The 18,572-nt window shown below is 40.9% G+C and overlaps 1 protein-coding gene across 16 annotated transcripts in view; it reads left to right on the top strand.

Moving 5' to 3' along the window:
• LOC119007089 (mucin-1-like) overlaps positions 1 to 18,572 on the top strand; it is a 97,967-nt gene that overhangs the window by 45,472 nt on the left and 33,923 nt on the right. For 9 of the 16 annotated variants that reach the window (XR_005071004.1, XR_005071005.1, XR_005071001.1 and 6 more), the window contains exons 2-3: positions 1,287 to 1,376; positions 7,541 to 7,641. The gene's annotated coding sequence lies outside the window, so the exon portion shown is untranslated. Of the gene's footprint in view, positions 1 to 1,286; positions 1,377 to 3,540; positions 5,852 to 7,540; positions 7,642 to 8,124; positions 8,575 to 8,609; positions 8,925 to 18,572 lie in introns of those variants that run through there. The other 7 variants (XR_005071013.1, XR_005071015.1, XR_005071006.1 and 4 more) reach the window with 6 other exon arrangements.

Raw genomic sequence — 18,572 nt, 5'->3', positions numbered from 1 at the left:
ATACTGATACAGAAAAAGTTATTTGTGGGAGAAACGGTATTAACGTCTCTGGATGATTTTTTTAATGTTTTTTTAAACGTTCAGATATCAGTATCAGCTGCTGAAGTATAGTCTTAGATAGATTAGCTGATGATAAAGTAATTGTTAGTTGAAACACTGAACTACGGGCTGATAAAGTGAATCTGTGACTGCAGGGTCTTTTCTGATTCCTGGTCAAATGAAGCGAATCCTGAAACATGTACTTTATGGTTTATATCAGTAAATCAATAACTAGCTTTTTGGTTAAGCATGTTGTACGTATTTTCCCCTGTATTACTTACAACACCATTTGATAGGAGTCATTTGTATCCAAAAGTAATGATCCATTTATCACTATAAAAGGTAATATTGGTTGTATTAATGCAATAACACTAATGGATAAGTAAGCCATGAGCAGTGGAGCTGTTTGTTAAATCAGAGACAGATGAAGGTTGCTAAGGTCAAACACAACACTTGGCTGCATCGCACTAATTATTTTTCAGTGTTTTCATTAGTTGAGGAAGGGACGTGTGGGTATGGCTGTCCTCTCAACCTACTTACAGTCTCTCAGAGGAACAAGGCTCATCCAAAAACTGCAGAGTTCTGGCCTCTACCCAAGACTGCAACATGGCAAGATGAGGAGCGACTGTGGCGGCATCTCTGTTCGTGCCTGTGAGTTAGCGAGGAGTGCTGTCGTTTCACGTTTAATCACCAGCTCCTGTTTCAGCGTTTGAAGGGGAGAAGGGCAGCAGCAGCGCTCCTCTAGGCCCCACAACAGAGCTGCACCACAGGGTCCGTCAGGTGTCTGTGGAGACAAATCCAGAGTCAAATTGATTTCAAAAGCCAGGGGACCAATATGTTTACCTCATCAAGCAGGCAACCGAGAGGAGAGCATAAACAAAATGAAAGGAATAAAAGAGTGGGCAGGGTTATCATGTGTGCAGTGACCCTCTGGTAATGACAGTCCCTGCCTTCCCACCTGCACCTTGCCAGTTTTCATATCTCACCGTATCGGCGAAAGAGGAAGGTGGTTTGCAGATAAAATTCCTAGTGTTCCTGTCGCTGGATTTTCTCCAGGCACAATTATCTTCCCAAAGCAGTCATTTCGCTCTCAGTAGGGCGGATGTGAATTGCCTCAGTGAGAGGGCTGCTTTCCTGCTTTTCTCCCCCTCCACTGGTTGTTGGTTGCTGATCTCCGGTCTGTCAGAAAATCAGCCCCAGGCTTAACTTGCATTATCAGCCAGGTTGATGCAATCTCTTTCTTACAGATTGCCCCCAAAATGGCTGGTGGATGACTTCTGGGTCCTGGCAGTGACTCTAGATTTTGAGATTTGACTGGGAATTGCAAGAAAGGAAAGGTAAAAGCACAACCCTTTTAGCAGATGATTTTAGATTTTTTTAGTCACCAAATTGGGTGAATGATAGTGAAAGTATGTCTAAAGATGAGTAAATAGCTGAAAGATAATGAAACTGATAATAGATGTGTAGATATTGGTTTTTCGGGGGTGGGGGGGGAAATCCTGGATGTCTATATTTGTATATTTGACTGTAACTCACTGGATAAAGCTTTCAAGTTTTTTATCCACAACTTAAAATGCTCCTCATGTCTGCCCAGTTTGCAGAAGGGAAAGGCTTTGTTTCAGGAATTATTTGTGATTTCCATGTAAGTCATTGTCATATTAGATTTGGAAGATCAAAGTTTCCCTCTTTATCAAATGTAAAAATGTGACAGTTATGAGAGTTACCATGTCTTTGAAGAGAAGTGCACATAAACAGCAAACATGTCATTATGTAAAGTGAATCTTGTATTTTGTGGTTATTTTGCCTTTCTGAAGTCCATGAAAATGCAGAGAAAGCCACAAAGACGTGGGGGGAAAAACCTCTTTGAAATCAAAGGGTGTTAGAAGTTTGGTCTTAGATGTTAATCTGACTGTAAGTAGCCATTTACTGAGTACAAAGACAAAGCCTGCTGTCAGTGTGCAGTGGTAAATTTTCCATCTGCATGCGAAGGAAGAAATAATGATGCCATTACGTGGTGTAACCAAACAGTGGAACAGCTTGATATGTAGTAATATCCTCGCTGAGACCTCTGTTAAAACCCATTTCCATAAAAGAAGCAGGGAGCTACACTTATTAAAGGCAGAACAAGATTTCTCCTCTCAAAAAGAGATCGGGGGGGTGTCTCTGCCCCATCATCTACACAGCCCCTCCGTGGTATCTTTTTCCATACTGAGGCTTGTTTCTGCTCGGCCGCAGAACGAAGGTATTACCACCCTTCGTTCAGCAAGCTCCTGCACACATGACAGTTCATTTTCTGCATGATCTCCCAAAAGTCGATACGATCTTGTAAAGACAAATACCAGATAGCACTGGCTAACTGATGCAGTTTGGGGGGAACACCATTAATCATGCTCTCCTGGGGGGCGGCGGGTGAGGTGCAGGTCTACCCTGCAAGTCTCCATGCATTAATAAAATCACCAGATGATCTAAGAATGAATTCACAGCTGGCAGGGCCGTCATTACCCATGGTTCTGCAGGGTCTGGGTTCACTGGTCTGTATCAAACGAGTCGGGAAGTAACTGGAGAGATCCCTGTTGTTCAGACGATGTTTCTGCTCAATAAGTCAGAGACTCGTGTGTCAGTCCAGGTGGACCACGTTGTAGATTGGATAATTTGAATGAATGAGGACTAAATCTGATATCACACCGAAGTGTGTAACAGACTTTGGTGGTGTCACATATTTTTGCCTCAGTTAAACTTTCAAAATAAAACCTTTTGAGAAATATTTCAGCAGACGGTGGCAGTTCAGTCCAGCCACAAAACTACTGGTTCAGGAAATATCATGGTATGTGACATAAGTTGAGTTGATAGCCTGAGTATATGTTGTGAGGTACATGGCCTGATGTGCGTGACGTAACTGTGACTTTAGGTTTCTCACAAGATACAAACCCAACCGTATTGTCCAAAATAATTCCCCCCCCGTGCACTGATGGAACCTGGTGTGCTGGGTGCTCTGGTTTCCCCATCATCCAGATAACAGAGTCATTGGTAATCAGTCTGGAGGTTAGGATCCCAACTTTTTAAGAAATCAAAATTATATATATTTTTTTGCTCTACCAGCAATATGATCTACATGAGTTCAGATGGGATACACGTACAAAAAACCCTCTACTTTCGTTTTGCACTTAAAGGATGATGCATGTTACCAGATTTTCTGGTCGGTCATGATTTGTTAGGTTAACTCTTCTGCCGGTGCCTTTGACTGATGCAGTTGGTCCCCAGACACTGCGTGGTGGCTGCCTGCTGCTCCTCTGGGATTGGTTAAATGAAGAAAACATGTTTCACTACGTTGTACAGAATATGATTGTATCCGGCATTAAAAGAATCTTCTTTCTCTCATGAGTGAAAGTCCATTTTTGGACCCATGCATCCACCTCAACCTCCTCCACATGCAAACTTCCTCAGTCTTTATGCTACATTTGGTACTACACCTTCATACACTTGTGTACTTTTCACGCCTAGGTGGATCGGTGGGACTACTACACGACTTGGCAAGAGGCTGGGCTGGAACAATTTGCTAGCATATAACTGTGAATGTTTGATGTCAGGTTCCCAAGGCGCTACACATCAAGAAAAGATTGTTCAGTGACCGTTGCTTGCTTAAGTATCTTTTAATGTTTATTTTCAGCTTACAATAACTGTTGTGCAACATGAGACAACCACCAGAAAATGCTTGAAGCCTCATTGCAGAAAAGCAGCAGTGTATATATAATTAACATACTCTAGTTTAGCAAGTCAAATGTATAACAAATGAACCATGTTGTCCCGACAGTAAACCTACCGGAGAGGTCGTCTGTGAAACATGGAAAAACACTTCACTTAAATCCACTCTCTTTTGTATTCCTGGTTTCCTCTTTATACTGTAATGCAGTCTGTAAATGTACCACTTTCTCAGTCATCTTCAGAAATCCCCAAACAGAGATCAGAACATGTGTGTGAGCACAATGTTTGAAAGACACAGATTATACATTCACACCTTTCTGACGTGTTAGAGAGCCTGGTGAGGGGCTACAGACTTTCTCACACATAACTCACCTGTCAAGTGCTTTTAAACCAAAAAAAATGCTTACAGAGGATAATATTATCAGTTAGTTGCACTATTTACTACAGTATACTGCACAGAGAGCTAAGTACTGTGTACCACATATCTATTTTTTCATGAGGAGAACTACTGAAATATGATTTGGACTTTTTTTTATCTACATCACTCACTATTTGCAATGCATTTAGATATTTACTGAAGGGTTTTATTTTACCATTTACGCAAGATTGTTGATATTAATCCAAAGAAAGTGCAATGAGCCACATTTGTCATATGTTAGATAAAATAGAGACATTCTGACTGGGTCGCCTGGCCTGTTGAGTCATTTTTTAAATGAATTTCAGAGGGATACTATGGCAGTAACATGATGTATTAATTAGTGCCTGGAAGAATTCTGTACATTGGCAAAGCCTGACGCACAGTTCACACTAAATTCTCTGTGGCAGTGGTGACTCAGATTATCTGGTATCAGTCCAGGTGTACAAATACAAATGTATTCTTCCGTTATCGCTGTTTATTCTATTAATATAGGATACAGGTATTAATAACCGCTGAGTGAATGGAGTCATGTGGTTGTGGAAAACACTCGCAGCAGCCGTCAGCATGGCTGTGGTTGCTGAAAGTGCTGGTGGAGCCGCTGCAGAAATGAGGCGGAGGCCGGCTCAGGCCTGTGAGAACTGACCAATCCAAGCAGAGTGGGCTTTATGGGCGCATTCGGAGGGTGAATAGAGGTGTTACAGCAAGTATGAGAAAAGTAATGCACATGAACATTTTCCACTAGACACAGAATAGAAGTACTGAGCTGAAATTGAGCACAATATGATACAGTTTTATTTCCTACATCTTACATAATTGCTGCATGTTTTATTTTCACAATTAATCAATTTAAATGTCAAATTGTTAAAAATCACAATCCTCACATTTTCCCAGAGCTTAAAGTGACGTCAGCCAATTGTTGCTTTTGTCCAAAAAACAACACAAACCCAAAGACTCTTCATGAAATAAATGACAAAGGAAAGGAGTGAATCCTTGAATTTAAGTCAGCCTACTATCACCTAAAGAATATATCCAGGATAAGACGACTTATGTCTCGGCAGGATTTAGAGAAACTTGTCCACGCATTTATCTTCAGCAGGCTCGACTACTGTAACGGTGTCTTTACAGGACTCTCTAAAAACTCCATCAGACGCTGCTGCTCGAGTCCTAACAGAACCAGAAAAGTAGATCACATCACTTCAGTTCTGAGATCTTTACACTGGCTTCCTGTCTGTCAAAGAATAGATTTCAAAAGCCTGCTGTTGGTTTAGAAAGCCCTGAATGGTTTCGGGCCAAAATACATTTCTGATCTGCTGCCATGTTATGAACCATCCAGACCTCTGAGATCGTCAGGTACCGGTCTGCTTTCAGTCCCTAGAATCAGAACTAAACATGGAGCAGCAGCGTTCAGTTACTATGCACCACATATAAAAACCTCTCTGATCGCCACTGCTTTTAACTGAAGCAATTTGAAGTCTTTGAACTGCATTGTGACTTTTATTCTCTTTTAAACATTTTCTGTTTTAGCCTTCTTGTTTTAATGTTTGTTTCTTTATCTGTTCGTACTTGTTTCTGAATGCTATTTTTAATGTATTTTAATGTAATTTGTATGCTCTTGTAAAGCACTTTCAGTTGCCTTGTGTCTGAGTTGTGCTGTACAGATAAACTTACCTTGCCTAAAAAAAAAAACAACATTTTTCATTTGCATTAAAGATACAGAGGTGTCATTTACATAAGTCTCATGTTGTGGCCTTTTCACCCGCTGTGAATTTAACACACTCAAGTCGTCTCACTGCCTACAATTCTTTTTTTTTGCATGGATTTCTCAACTTCGCAGTAATGAGAATGCTGAAGGGAAGATTTTGTCCTTTTAAAACAGCTGTACCAACCTTAAAAAGCTTTCATCCTGCAGCCAGTAATGCAAGGTAACAGCTACTGTATGTGCTGGTTGGGCTGTCGATGATAATGCATTTTTTTTGCTTGTTCTCAGAGGTGGAGAGAACTTATAGATTGTGCACGGAGGTGTGTGAGTACAAAGAGAAGTGAGAAAATACATCCGCAGGTGTAAGATGATTTTGCAGAGGAACCAGAGAAGCCAGGAGCTGATGCTGCTCCTGAATTGTGCCTGTGGCCCCTGGAAGTTGAAATGTTGTTGACATGTTTGTGGAACTGTTTCACTTTGTACAGCTGTGATACAAATGAGTACAATCCAAGGCCGTCTCCCTTCTTCTCACAGAGGAACTGTGAATCAGAGTCTCAACATCCTGACACAGTGTCAGAGCTGAATAGCCTCCATTGTATCTCCACTTATCGCAGAGTCTGAATTGACCATAGTAAATCAGTGTGCAGTGGAAACTGAAGGATCCCGTTGTCACACTGGAAGATAAGCATTAGAGCATTAGATGGGAATAAAAGTTTCTAGTTGGAAAAATCGTATGAACGGCTCTCCAATTGTTGGCGATTCATGGGCAGAGAGTTACGATATGATATATAATGAAGAGCTGATAAGAGTTAAGCTCTCCCACAAAACTGAGCCGGCCCCCAGCGATATACAGTCGGACCGACCCGGGAGGAAAGAAGCCCGAGAAATAAAGTGAGAAATAAAGAGAGTCACTAAATGGAGTCAACAACAGTAGACAATATAAATGGCTGAAATCAAGCATGAAGAACAAACTGAATATGTAATATAACTCAGCTGCATTTCTGAATTTTTTTTTGCGTATCTCCATTTGCATTTGCTCAAAGAGAATCTAATTAAGTTGAAACATACAGCGCTGCGTCTGATATACATTCTGAATGTAGCTCATCTTTGCCTGATGCATCATGTGTCTAAAGATGGTAACACGAGCTTTAATGAATAATTCATCAGTTATTTTCAGAAGATGGTAAATTATACAGCATTTTCCATCTACAATTCTCTCCTTTTAATTATTCTCATTTATGAATCGTCACCTCTTTATTCTACTTTGAGTAAAATGAAATGTTTACAGCTCATACTGGTTCATTTGATCTAATCCTCTGACTTGGGAGTAGCTTGTGAATTGGGAACAACAATTCATCTGAGTACTCAGAAAACAAGATGTAGAGCCATCAGCAGCGTTGAAAACAATGTCATTAGCATTATTAGATCCCAGAATACAACAGCGTAGTTGTTGACAATGACAGAAACACTCAGATGAAGTGACGCACAGTGAGTCACTTTCTACAAACAAGCATTGCGAGTGTAATGAACTTTATTTATCATCGAGAGAAGGAGATGACTGCAGCTGCAGGAACACAAATGGATAAAAATACAGAAGTGTAAAGCTCTGACATCATCGTCATAGTACTGAGCCTTCAGTGGTAGAAAGGAAGTCTTGGTGACTCTCATTGTTTCATTCACAGATGCCGTACCGACTATACACAACGTCCAAACATGCAATTTACCATCTGCACTGAGAGACACGTTTGACAACGCTTCATTTTACAGCTGCACAACTTCCATGGTAAGCAGGTGGTAATTAACGAGTAACATATTTGAAATTTCTTTAAGATTACCCTGAAATTACCTCAATGATTACCTGAAAATCTAAAGAAATATCACCCCAACTGATTCATTAATAACATTCTGTTATTTTTCAAATGGCTAGTTTATGTCTCACTTCTGCATGTCAGTTATTTGAAGTACATTTTTACCATTTACATTCTCACCAATTTATATCATTTCAACGATCATCCTCTATCTTTTATTGCCAACAAATAAAACTGCATAATACGTAATGAAGAGTTCAGGAAGAGTATTCCAAAGTTCTGCTGTCCTGCTGACATGATGAGACAGTTGGTGAGAATCTAATCTTTCTTTAATTCACTGACCTGCAGAAACTGGTTGTAAATTAAGCCAACAACTCACTTCAGTTTTATGCTATTTGTTTTCAGTCTACATCATAATTATGAATGCAGGACTTTAAATTGAGTATTTGGTATTGCAGCTTTTACTTAAAGGACCAGTGCGTAGCATTCAGCGGAATCAAGCAGTCAGATGATAGATTTCAACCAAGTGTTACATCCCGTCTCACCGAGCGTGAAGTAGAAACTACTGTGGCTGCTAAGAAAGGTCCAGTTTAGAGCCGGTGTTTGTTTTCTCAGTTCTGGGCTGCTGTACAACCATCGTGGTGGCTCACGGCTCCCTCTGTAGATATACTGCAAACATAATATTGAATAAATAATACATGATTATGATTTTATTCTCCCTAAATCCTACATACTGGATGTAAAACGTGCCCTGCAGTGTTTTCTTATAAACAAACAGAATTTATGTTTAGATTCAGAGCTGATATTTTACTATTTTGAATCCTGCATTGTTTACATCTGCGTTTACTTCTTCTTCCTCTTCACTGTGTTTGTTAGCTGCCACCTGTCAGTCAGTGAATATTGTGAAACCACTGGCTTTAATTGATTTTTTTTTCCTTCTCAGAAACAAACTTCAAATGACAAAGACAAATTTGACAAATTTGCCCTGCTGTTGTAAACAGTACACCTTCGAACTCACTTGAAAAAATAAATAAAAGTGCATCCTTATGAAAGTGTCCCTCTCTGATAAAATGTGTTAGTAAACATTAACATGTCAGATTGCTATTATAAAAACAGATCAGTTTCCATATTGGATTTGATAAAGTGTGAACATAACTTTTGTGTCCTTTGTTTACAAAAAGTATTTTATCTCCCTGAAGATATGTAAAGAAAACTAATCATCTGCATGCACTGCATCGTAAACACCACATGTTGGTAGATATACAGAGAAAATCGTCCTAAACAACAAACTCAAATTAATCGATTTTAGCGAGTTATTGCACAGCCCTACTTGTTACTATATGAGCCTCCACGTGCGACTCAGAGCAGCTGTTGGAGTCTAAAGGCATCCTAAAGCACCATGAGCAGTTACCTTGTGATATCCTTATCTGACACCTCATTACCACGTGCTTACAGTATACAAGGCAGACGGGCTGGTTTTCCTCCAACATCATTTTAATCTTCTTAGAGAATTCTTAGAAAGTGTTATTACAGGGAGCCCTTCCTTTTTCAGAAGCTGTAATTTCTATCTCTGTGAGGATCAGCGCTACTTGAGAAGAAAAACGAGAGGGCAATTAATGTGTCAGGATTTTAAAAATTCAAAGGAAGCTATAATAAGATAGAACTCTGCTAGGTTAAAGATAATAGGAAAGGTTAGATGATAAAAGTGTGACACCGTGATCCATGGGTGTTCTAGAATTCCCTGTTCTCGCGCCTACACGTTTTTTGCTTCCTCCATATTTCTCACATGAAAATCCCTGTGTATAATGAAGACCACATAGTGGATAGTTGTCTGCTGCCAAGACATCTCTCTCAAATGAATTAAGCTTCAGAATAATTTCAAAAAATGGCAAGGAGCTGCAGAGATGAGGAAAAAAAAAAAAAAAAGCCCAGGGGGAGACGGAGACCTCAGCATCACCTACGGAAGAATAAACGTAGTTTTTGCAAAAAAATAATAATCTCACTACGCTTTTGCATAAACTTATCCGGAGGCAAACATGTGCACCAAAAGGCAGCAGTCCAGACCTCTTTGCTCTAATAACTCTGTACTACTTAGAGCTCTATTGGTTTGAATGTTCAACCTGCAGTGTGTCCTGTAGGGGATGGAGCTGCTGCACTTCACTATTCTGTTGGCTACACTATTAAATATTTGCCTTATCTGTTCTGTAAGGCTCATATCGTTTCAAGTATGGCTCCTCGCAAAAAGAAATCCCATTTCAGCTGTAAATTTTTACAACTCACTTACGCACACACACGTCCTCCTCCTCCTCCTCCTCCTGCTCCCTGCCCTCCTTCTGTCTCTTGTTCCTTCCACTCGTTCTCCCTCCGTTCCCTTCCCTTCCCTCTTCCAGCTCTTCTCTCTCCGGCTTCCTGTGCTCTTGGATGAGGGTGATAAGTGTAATCATAAGTGACTGGTTCAGCTGCTTGAGCTGCCTGAGCTACAGAGACCGATGTATTCTCATGATATCCGGGCACAGCTGTAAATGCCAGTGCACAATCCACACAATCCTCGCAGACACTCGCGCAGACACACTAACATGCACACGCCTACACTCCAGGTACTTCATTTTGCAAGCCAGTTGTTGTTAAAATGCCATAAACATGAGCATATTTACAACAGAAGGCAGTTAGAGATCATTTATGCAGCTCCACAGAGAGGCTTGCGCTGTCTCCGGGGAGAAGAGCTCTGCCTAACTGTGTGCGTATAGTCTTACTGCGGTAGTTAGCGTCTTTATTTTCACACAATGAACATGCCCTCTGTGCATGTGTCTCTGTGTGTGTACATGCTTAGATTTGCATGAGGAAACTGTAGGTGTGCGTATATAAAGTGTATGTTTACACGTTCACAGTAATTACCTCTCACACGGTCGCCGAGCCTCGCTGCAAGCCTCCCACAACGACATTAAACATCGTTAGCCATCACCAGCATGGGACGAAGAGGCCGGAGCATGACTTGTTTACAGAGGGAAACAGCAGGCTTGTAGACAGTAGATTAAAATTGACTGCAGAGCTGGTAGACCATTACCGTGCTGGTAACCTATTTTATTTCTCACTGATCTTCACTGAACGGGGAAAGTGATATTTAATTGAGTGTACGGACAACAAGCAGCCAATAGGAATCATTTTTCAATGAAATGGAATCTAGAGTCTCGACAAGGTGATGCAGCTTCGGACGAGATATCGATCACGAGGGAGACGTCTGGCCGTACGCTGGCAATTCTCAAATGTTGTGCATCTGGTCAGCATAGCTCTTCAAGACGGAGCTCCAAGGGAGTTGCCGCTCTATCCCTCAGCACAGAATGAGTCACCAGGGGCAAGATGGAGAGCCTTTTCCCTCAACATGGCACCGACACTTAGTATCTGTCAGTGGTTCGGCCGCATATCCTCAGGCTCAATTAATCAGGAGCCCACCTTTGGAGAATTGTGCCCTGGCCCGCTTTTAAAGGTACCTGCTGCCGTCTGTGCCAGTGGTAACCCTGGCAAGAGACAAGTGGAACAGGTTGGCCTGACTTGGCAGGAGGGCAAGATGGTGTTAATACAGACTTTGGGAGATGATTTCCTTTGAGGGAGATCCAATCCAGTGTCACAGCATGGTGCTCAGGAAGTGGTTGAGCCTCCAACTGATGGAGTTTCTAATTCAATCTGTTCCAGACAAGTGGTGGTGGGGGGGGGGAGTAACCTTCCATCCTGTTCTCTGGTCACTGAGGAAATGTTGGACCTATTGATTAGAGGAGCCAATCGGCAATCAATAAAGACGTTGAACACAGCGGTTCATCTCTCCTTTTCTCTGTTTATCTTTCATCATTACAAAACCTGTAGGACTCAGCTCCATGCAGCACTATATGTTGTGTACCTGTGTGTTTGGCACTGGATGATGCAGGACAGAATTTCAGCCTCATTAGAGTGAACGTGTCACAGCGATCCGCTCAGATATCCTGTTCTGCTCCTCTGATGCTCTGCTGCCATCTAGTGTTTCTAATCCAGTGCACAGGTTCGCGAGTAATATGAGCCATAAACATGTTCTGACAGCCTCGGTACTGACCAAATCACTTATTTATCATTCTGATGGAAATGTTGAAGAGTTTCAGAAGTTTTGAGTCAGTAAGTAACTTTAAAGAACACAGAAGCAGCACCAGAAGATACTGAAGGACGTTCAGCCTCTCATGCAGCTTTAATTTGAATTTAAAGTGTTTTTGTGGTTGAGACGATAATAAATCATTCAAGTTTTATTTATGAATTATGCAAATGTGTAATTTGTGCTTGCATTAAGCAGGCCGTAAGATTTGATTCATAAAGTCGGGTATGTCCAGCCTTAATTACCAATATCTGCAAACTCATTGAATCTAATGTCTTTTTATAGCTGAGATAAAACTAGAAACTTCATCCAATGGGAGAGCAGCTCCACTGACCTTGTACACTCTTCGACAGAAGTACTGATGGTTAGACGTGTGTGTGTGTGTGTGTGTGTGTGTGTGTGTGTGTGTGTGTGTGTGTGTGTGTGTGACTTCTGACACAGGTGGGCAAACTACACAGATTGACTGAACTCTCTCTGACAATGATTTTCATCAGCATAAACTGGTGTGCAAAAAATTCATGTAGCAGCTTCTCGTTTTAGCAGTGGATCATATCAGCTGTCACTAATTAACACTGATTCTGTGAGTGGATTGATAACAGCCCAGAATAGACGAGCTCGCTGTGGGACTGTTTGTTCTCAGCTGAAGATCTCTTCTGTGAAGGAGGAGTGTCGACTCTGAGACTCCTCCGTACTCTCCCAGTTAACCTTCTGTCCATATCTTATCAATAACTGCTGTTTATTAAATGAATATCTGTGAACCAGGACGTTCAGTATTCTGATCAAGTAGCTTGTGAAAAACGTGTCAGATTAATTTGGCTGAAGTTGTTTTTTTTAACATACCTGCTGCGGTGAAATCAAATGTTTTCGTCCAGTTAAATCAGTGTATCCGTTGGTAACGGCCCGTCACAGATGGATCAGCACCAGAGTAAATGCTGCCCGATATCTGCCGTACTGTAAACAACGATGACGGCCTGTTTTCTTGATCTTATTTTAGAGAATAAATCAGTTCTCTTCGGTTGTCTCTGTCAAAAGCGTTTGAGAACCACGTGAGGAATGAAAACTAGTCGGCTGATTCATCCAGATATCTTGTACAAGTGTGTAAGCTGTAAGTTTTACACCCTTACGATTCTACAGAGGATCTCTGTCCAGCTTCACTACTTAGAAATTTCCAAATAACGACTGACGTTTAAAACCTCAATTAAACCATTGAGACGGTGAAACGTTTTGACTGAAGTCTCTAATGCATGACATCACATAACAATGTAAACTGAACAAACATTGATAGAAGATGAATAATAACAACATGAACAATCATCAGAAGTAATAAATTAAACAGAACATGTTTCTGGGGAGAAGCTGTGCAGGAATCATGGCAGACATTTTTTTTTTTTAACTTGTAATTGCAGTCAGCTTTATACATTATTGATATTCATTCTTCTCTGTCTCTGCTTGTTTCTGTTTCCTGTCAGCAGATTTTCAGTCCGACCTCCTCCAGCACAGAAAAACATTGACACACACATCCGCCAACTTTTCCTCTGCATGGTTTGCTTTCTGTCTCTCCTCCACGTGTCTTTCAGAGTTCCTCCTCTTTCTGGCTTTGAGACCATGATGTGGGGAAACGCTTCTTCAGGCTTTCTTTCTTCTTCATCTCTCGACTCTCCCTCACAGATCTCCCTCATTTCCTCCCTTTCCCGTCGATGGCTCTCCTGCCTCTCTCCTCTTTCAAAACCATCCCTCCATCCCCTCCGTTCGCCTTCTTTTGCTCCAGTTTCAGCTCTGTTTTATTATTCTTTTCATCCCTCTCTTCTTTCATCTGCCTCTCCAGTTCTCTTGTTCGCTTGCAAAGAGTTTTGAAGTCTTGAGGTCATCAAGAAACTTCTTCAGCTGCGCACTTCTTTCCTCCAACCATTCCTCTGTTGTTCTCGCTTCATTCAGCTTTCTTCTTCATTGCAGTTGCTCGTTCCTATCTATTCACTTCATCCTTATTTTCCCAGAGTCGGCCTTTTCTATTTGGACTTTTTTTTTTATTGAGAATTTCTTTGGTTGCTGCCCCTTTTTTTCTCCTATTTGTTCCATTTTCTGTCCTGCTGTTGGCGCCTCACTTACAGTGTAATGTTATTTAAGTTTTTCTCGATGCCTTGCTGCAGTGGTCTGTTCATCGCCTGTAGTAGTTGATCCTTTGATTGGAGCTCTTGTTCTTTTTTGCACTTTTCCACAGCTATAATTTTTTTTATCCCGATAGCTTTAAATTCACATACATCTCATATTTTGGGCTGCGACTGACATTTTCTTTGATTATTAATTCATCTGCCAACTACTTTCACAATTTTTTGTCTATAAAGTTTAGAAAGATTGTGAAAAATAAAATTTCCCTGAGCCAAAATTGGCAAATTGTTCAAATTGCATCTTTTCCAACCAAGAATCCAAAACCCCATAGACTCTGTTTTTACTATCATAAATTACAAGGCAAGCAGTAAATCCTCTCATATAAGAAGCTGGAACCAGCAAATATTTGACATTTCACTTGAAAAATGACTTGGAAGATTAAACAAGTATCAAAATAGCTACGTTTGCTTACACAAGTTTAAAATCTTATGTTGGGGAAAAAAGTTTAGGACATTTTCAGTTTGTATTTTCACTAACAGAGAGAAACGACCATACTGCGCTGCAAAGATCTGCATGTGCTCTGTGGTGATCTGTAATCTGCTGTTCTGACTTGATGGCAGTTTGAAAGTTCATTCAAGGAAACATAAACATCTCATAGTTGTCCTTCGGCCAACACGCTGTAATATGACTCACAAATCATTAACACATCAGAGTAATGCATTAATTACTTGAGGCGCTAGTGCGTGATTCTGTGACACATCTGAAGACTAAACCTCTGATGAAACTGATGTCTTTAGACTCTCATGTGTTCATTCATTTCAGTATCAAAGCAAATCAAACGAAGACAAATAAAGAGTGAAAAGAGTGACTGAGGCTGTGATCGTAATACATTATATGGAGGAGATCATCTGCAGCCAACAGTGCAGTGTTCCTCCAAAATAAAAATGCACAGCGTGGCTTCTCTGTAGATGTTGAGGTTTAGTTATACTGTCACTATGCAGCACTTAGCTACAAGCATAAATCTCCCAGCAGCTTTCCTCGTCTGTTTACGCCTACAAGCTGACACATGAACAGTCCTCTGTGTGAGTTCTGCTGCTTCACTCCGAGCAGCATCTTGGTATTCTGACTCACTGTGCTCTCCGAGCCCCTCCCCACTACTACCACCTTGACATTCCCATACAGGTAAATACGATCGGCAGCCACTATGATTGCCACGGCTGCCAGACAGAAGTGACAGGCGCAGACAGCAGCACAGTGAAGAAGATTATGCACAAAGCCTGCTGTGATGAGTTCAAAGCCATCTGTTGGGGGCGAGGAAAACCTTAGTGACAAAACGTACAAATATTAATAATTACAGCAGACAGAGAGCGGCAGCGCTGACAAATTCCCCCAGTCTACCCTTTAACATAAAGAGAGATATGTGCAGAATCCTCCGTGATGAGTTCAAGTGAGGGAGCACTTTTTTAAAGGCCCAGCATTTCAAAATGTCCCTGTGTGACTTTCACTCTCTCCACACAAACCTGAGCTGTTTGATTTATTGGGAAAATATGCAGAGGAACGGCAAACTATTCATTTCCAGCGCACACAACACCTCAGAAAAGGTAATGTTCATCGAAATACCACTAAAATTAAACCCTGGTGTTTATTTGTGAAGGCCTGACGTGACAGCAGAAGTGACTTTGTGCACGTTCATCCTTTTAAATCGGACAAATACATGACTTGTCTGCTTTGTACGGTGTCGTTTTATTACAGTCCTCCATCGTAATGATTCATTCTAAAAGATAAGTGCTTTTCTAATTAAATCAAGGATAACCGGTGTTTTCTTTGTCCTCCTTTAAACCGGCTATAACTTATTTAATCCATTAAGGTCATTGACTATATCATAAATGTTGGTGAGAATCACTTGATTCAGGTCAGTCATTCATTATGAACCGGCCCTCTCATATGAATCATGCACTAATTTAATTAGTTCTTTACAATTTAATTTGCCTACGTACTAAAGCTTCCTCTCATTTGCCAGTTGTATAATTTCAGCTCGTCTCATCTGTAGTTTCTGCAGCAGCCTCCAGCAGAGAGCCTCTTCTCAGTCCATAAAGATGACATAGCTGGCTTTCAGCGGCTACATTAAACACCATATACGTGCCAACTTAAATTAAGCCTCTAGTTATGTGGATAAAAAAAAGGACAACCAGCACATTATCTTTAATAGCTCCAGTCACTTGTATTTAGGAGAATGTATAATTTGCTGGGAGATGTGAGAGTCTCAGTGGCTCAGCAGCAGAGCAGAAGGTAGAAACCTCTTCAGGAGAAGCAGATACACAGTGACGGCATTAAACAGTAATACTGTCTCCAGAAATTCATTTTCTTTAATCTGAGATCCTTTGGTTTCTCTCTTGAGGCTTTATACGGCCAAATAGATGGAGGGGATGGTTTTGAAGTGGAGGTTTCATATTTCAGCTCAGACTTGGATGGTGAAATCCTGTCTGGGAAAAAAAAGGGGGGTTTTCTTCAGCTTGAGAACCTTCAATCGATCTCGGATGTTTAAGAAGTGCTAACAAAGTGGAAATAATGAGGCCAAGATCTAAATTAATGAATGAGGTTAATGTAATTAATTGTTAAAGCAGCAGCATCTGTAAAGAGTTCTGTACTTATTCTTAAAACCAACAGTGGAAAGTGACTTTGCAGCCTCAAAAGAAGGTCTGTCTCCTTTCATAACGTAAAAGAAGAAAGATGAGCAGCGTTGAGCCGTTTTACCAGACGGGATTCATTTCCACCTGTTCATACAGAACTGCTGCGACTCGGCAGGGCGTGAAATTCTTGTTCAGAACATTCCAGCATTATTTTGGTGAACTTTGACGAGACCATTTCAAAGTTTTATATTCTTCCTCTTCCTCTTCCGTCACTTCAAAGTTGGTTGTGTGTAGAAAGATGGCTTCATGTTCTCCTGTGAGAGAATCAGTGTTTGTCTTGTTATAGTTCGTATCACTTCAGACTCCCTAAGTGTAGCTATTTGTCTTTTTTTTTAAATGTTGTACAGTTTCTCCCCATTTTGCTCTACTTTAATATTTAGAGAGATTGAGTGTAATTTATCACTGGGCCCAAACTGGCCACCGGGAGCACCAGTGTTGAAAGTGAAATCAATGAAAAACTTAAATTAAAGAGAAGAATTTGTCTCTTCATCTCCACCCGTCTGTTACTGCCATAAATCTCAATCTTGGATTCATCGGTAAAAAAGAAAAGGATTTTCTTTCTGGCCATCCACTGTGAAATCCTGCTGTTTCTCTGCACACCTTAAAGGTCCACTTTGTAAGAAAGTTGGTTTTTGAGGCTCATTCCAAACTTTAAAAAAAAAAAAAAAAGTACTGATGCTTTGGGACTGTAGATCAGGTTGGCTGCCATCCTGTAGCCTGAGTATGTGATGAGCTGGGAATGAGTCTCAAAAATCGGCCTCGTTTCACCTCGTGAGAAGTGGTTTAGAAGCTGATGTTTGTCCTGTGAGTCCACCACAGCTGCAGCCGTCTGTTGGCAGCTAATTTCAGTCTTGTGTTGTTTGTTAAACAAGTTCTGCGTCTCTGATGACTTTGTTTTTCTAACTGTCAGGGAACTAAGCTCGATCAGTTGATCTTCTGATGTCGAGCTCTGGATACAACTGACCCAGTTTCTGCACAGTGTTATAAAGCTTCGTACACCGGCGCCGTACAAACCTGAAGTCCAGCCATGATGTGACTCTGAGGAAGCTCCTCTTTGTTGACAATAACAGTTTGACATTCACTTACTTCCTTCATCCTCAAACTTTATGATCATTTCCAGGTTTATGTGACAATATAGAGATTGAGATTGTCTCTTGAAGTGACTGTTTTTAAGCTGAAAGTAAGATATGCAACAGTAAACATAAAAAACTACTCAACAAAACGCGCCACAGAACAGTAAACATGGTCCGTTGTGGAGATTGGCCTGGAGGGACTTTAGATTCACAGCCTGGCCCTGTTCAGCACCAGTGTGATCGGCATGTGGTGTGTGTGTTCTGACTCCCAAAGCTCGGATTAACCTTGATTGACTCTCATTACACAAAGCTGTAGTTGCAGATTGTGGCCACTTGATTGTACCGCAGTAAATAAACAACATAGTAAACAAAGATTATGAGAGGAAAGTGAAATAAGTCGGAGAGTAAGTAGGATGAGGAGGTCGGTTAATGAGAGTGAGTCAGTCCATAATTCTGCCTAATCCTGAAACACACACACACACACACACACACACACACACACACACGTATGAGCAGTGGATGTGGTGTGTGACGACGTCTGTATCTGGCCTGTTTGTGCTTCTGTGCATCCAGTGCATGTGCAATGTGCAACCTACAGAGGTCACCATTGACATACAAATTACTATTTAATATTTTGTATATGAGTGTGTTTGTATGTCAAGTTATTGTTGTTTTTCAGGCACATGAAAATCATAAAGACGTGAAATGATTCTACTTTTCATTTGACATTAAAGGAGTGGATCATAATTTGTGTTAAATTAGAATAAATTCTGTTTTTATCTAGTTTCTTCTTCTGTCAGAGAGATGTGGAAATATTGTGTGTGTGTGTGTGTGTGTGTGTGTGTGTGTGTGTGTGTGTGTGTGTGTGTGTGTGAGCCTTTATTTACTGCTGTTAATAAGAGGAAGTAGTAGTTGTGCGTTTT

Source organism: Acanthopagrus latus, chromosome 18, assembly GCF_904848185.1.
Source record: "Acanthopagrus latus isolate v.2019 chromosome 18, fAcaLat1.1, whole genome shotgun sequence".
Lineage (NCBI taxonomy): Eukaryota > Metazoa > Chordata > Actinopteri > Spariformes > Sparidae > Acanthopagrus > Acanthopagrus latus.
This window is presented reverse-complemented; position numbering and strand designations above follow the sequence as displayed.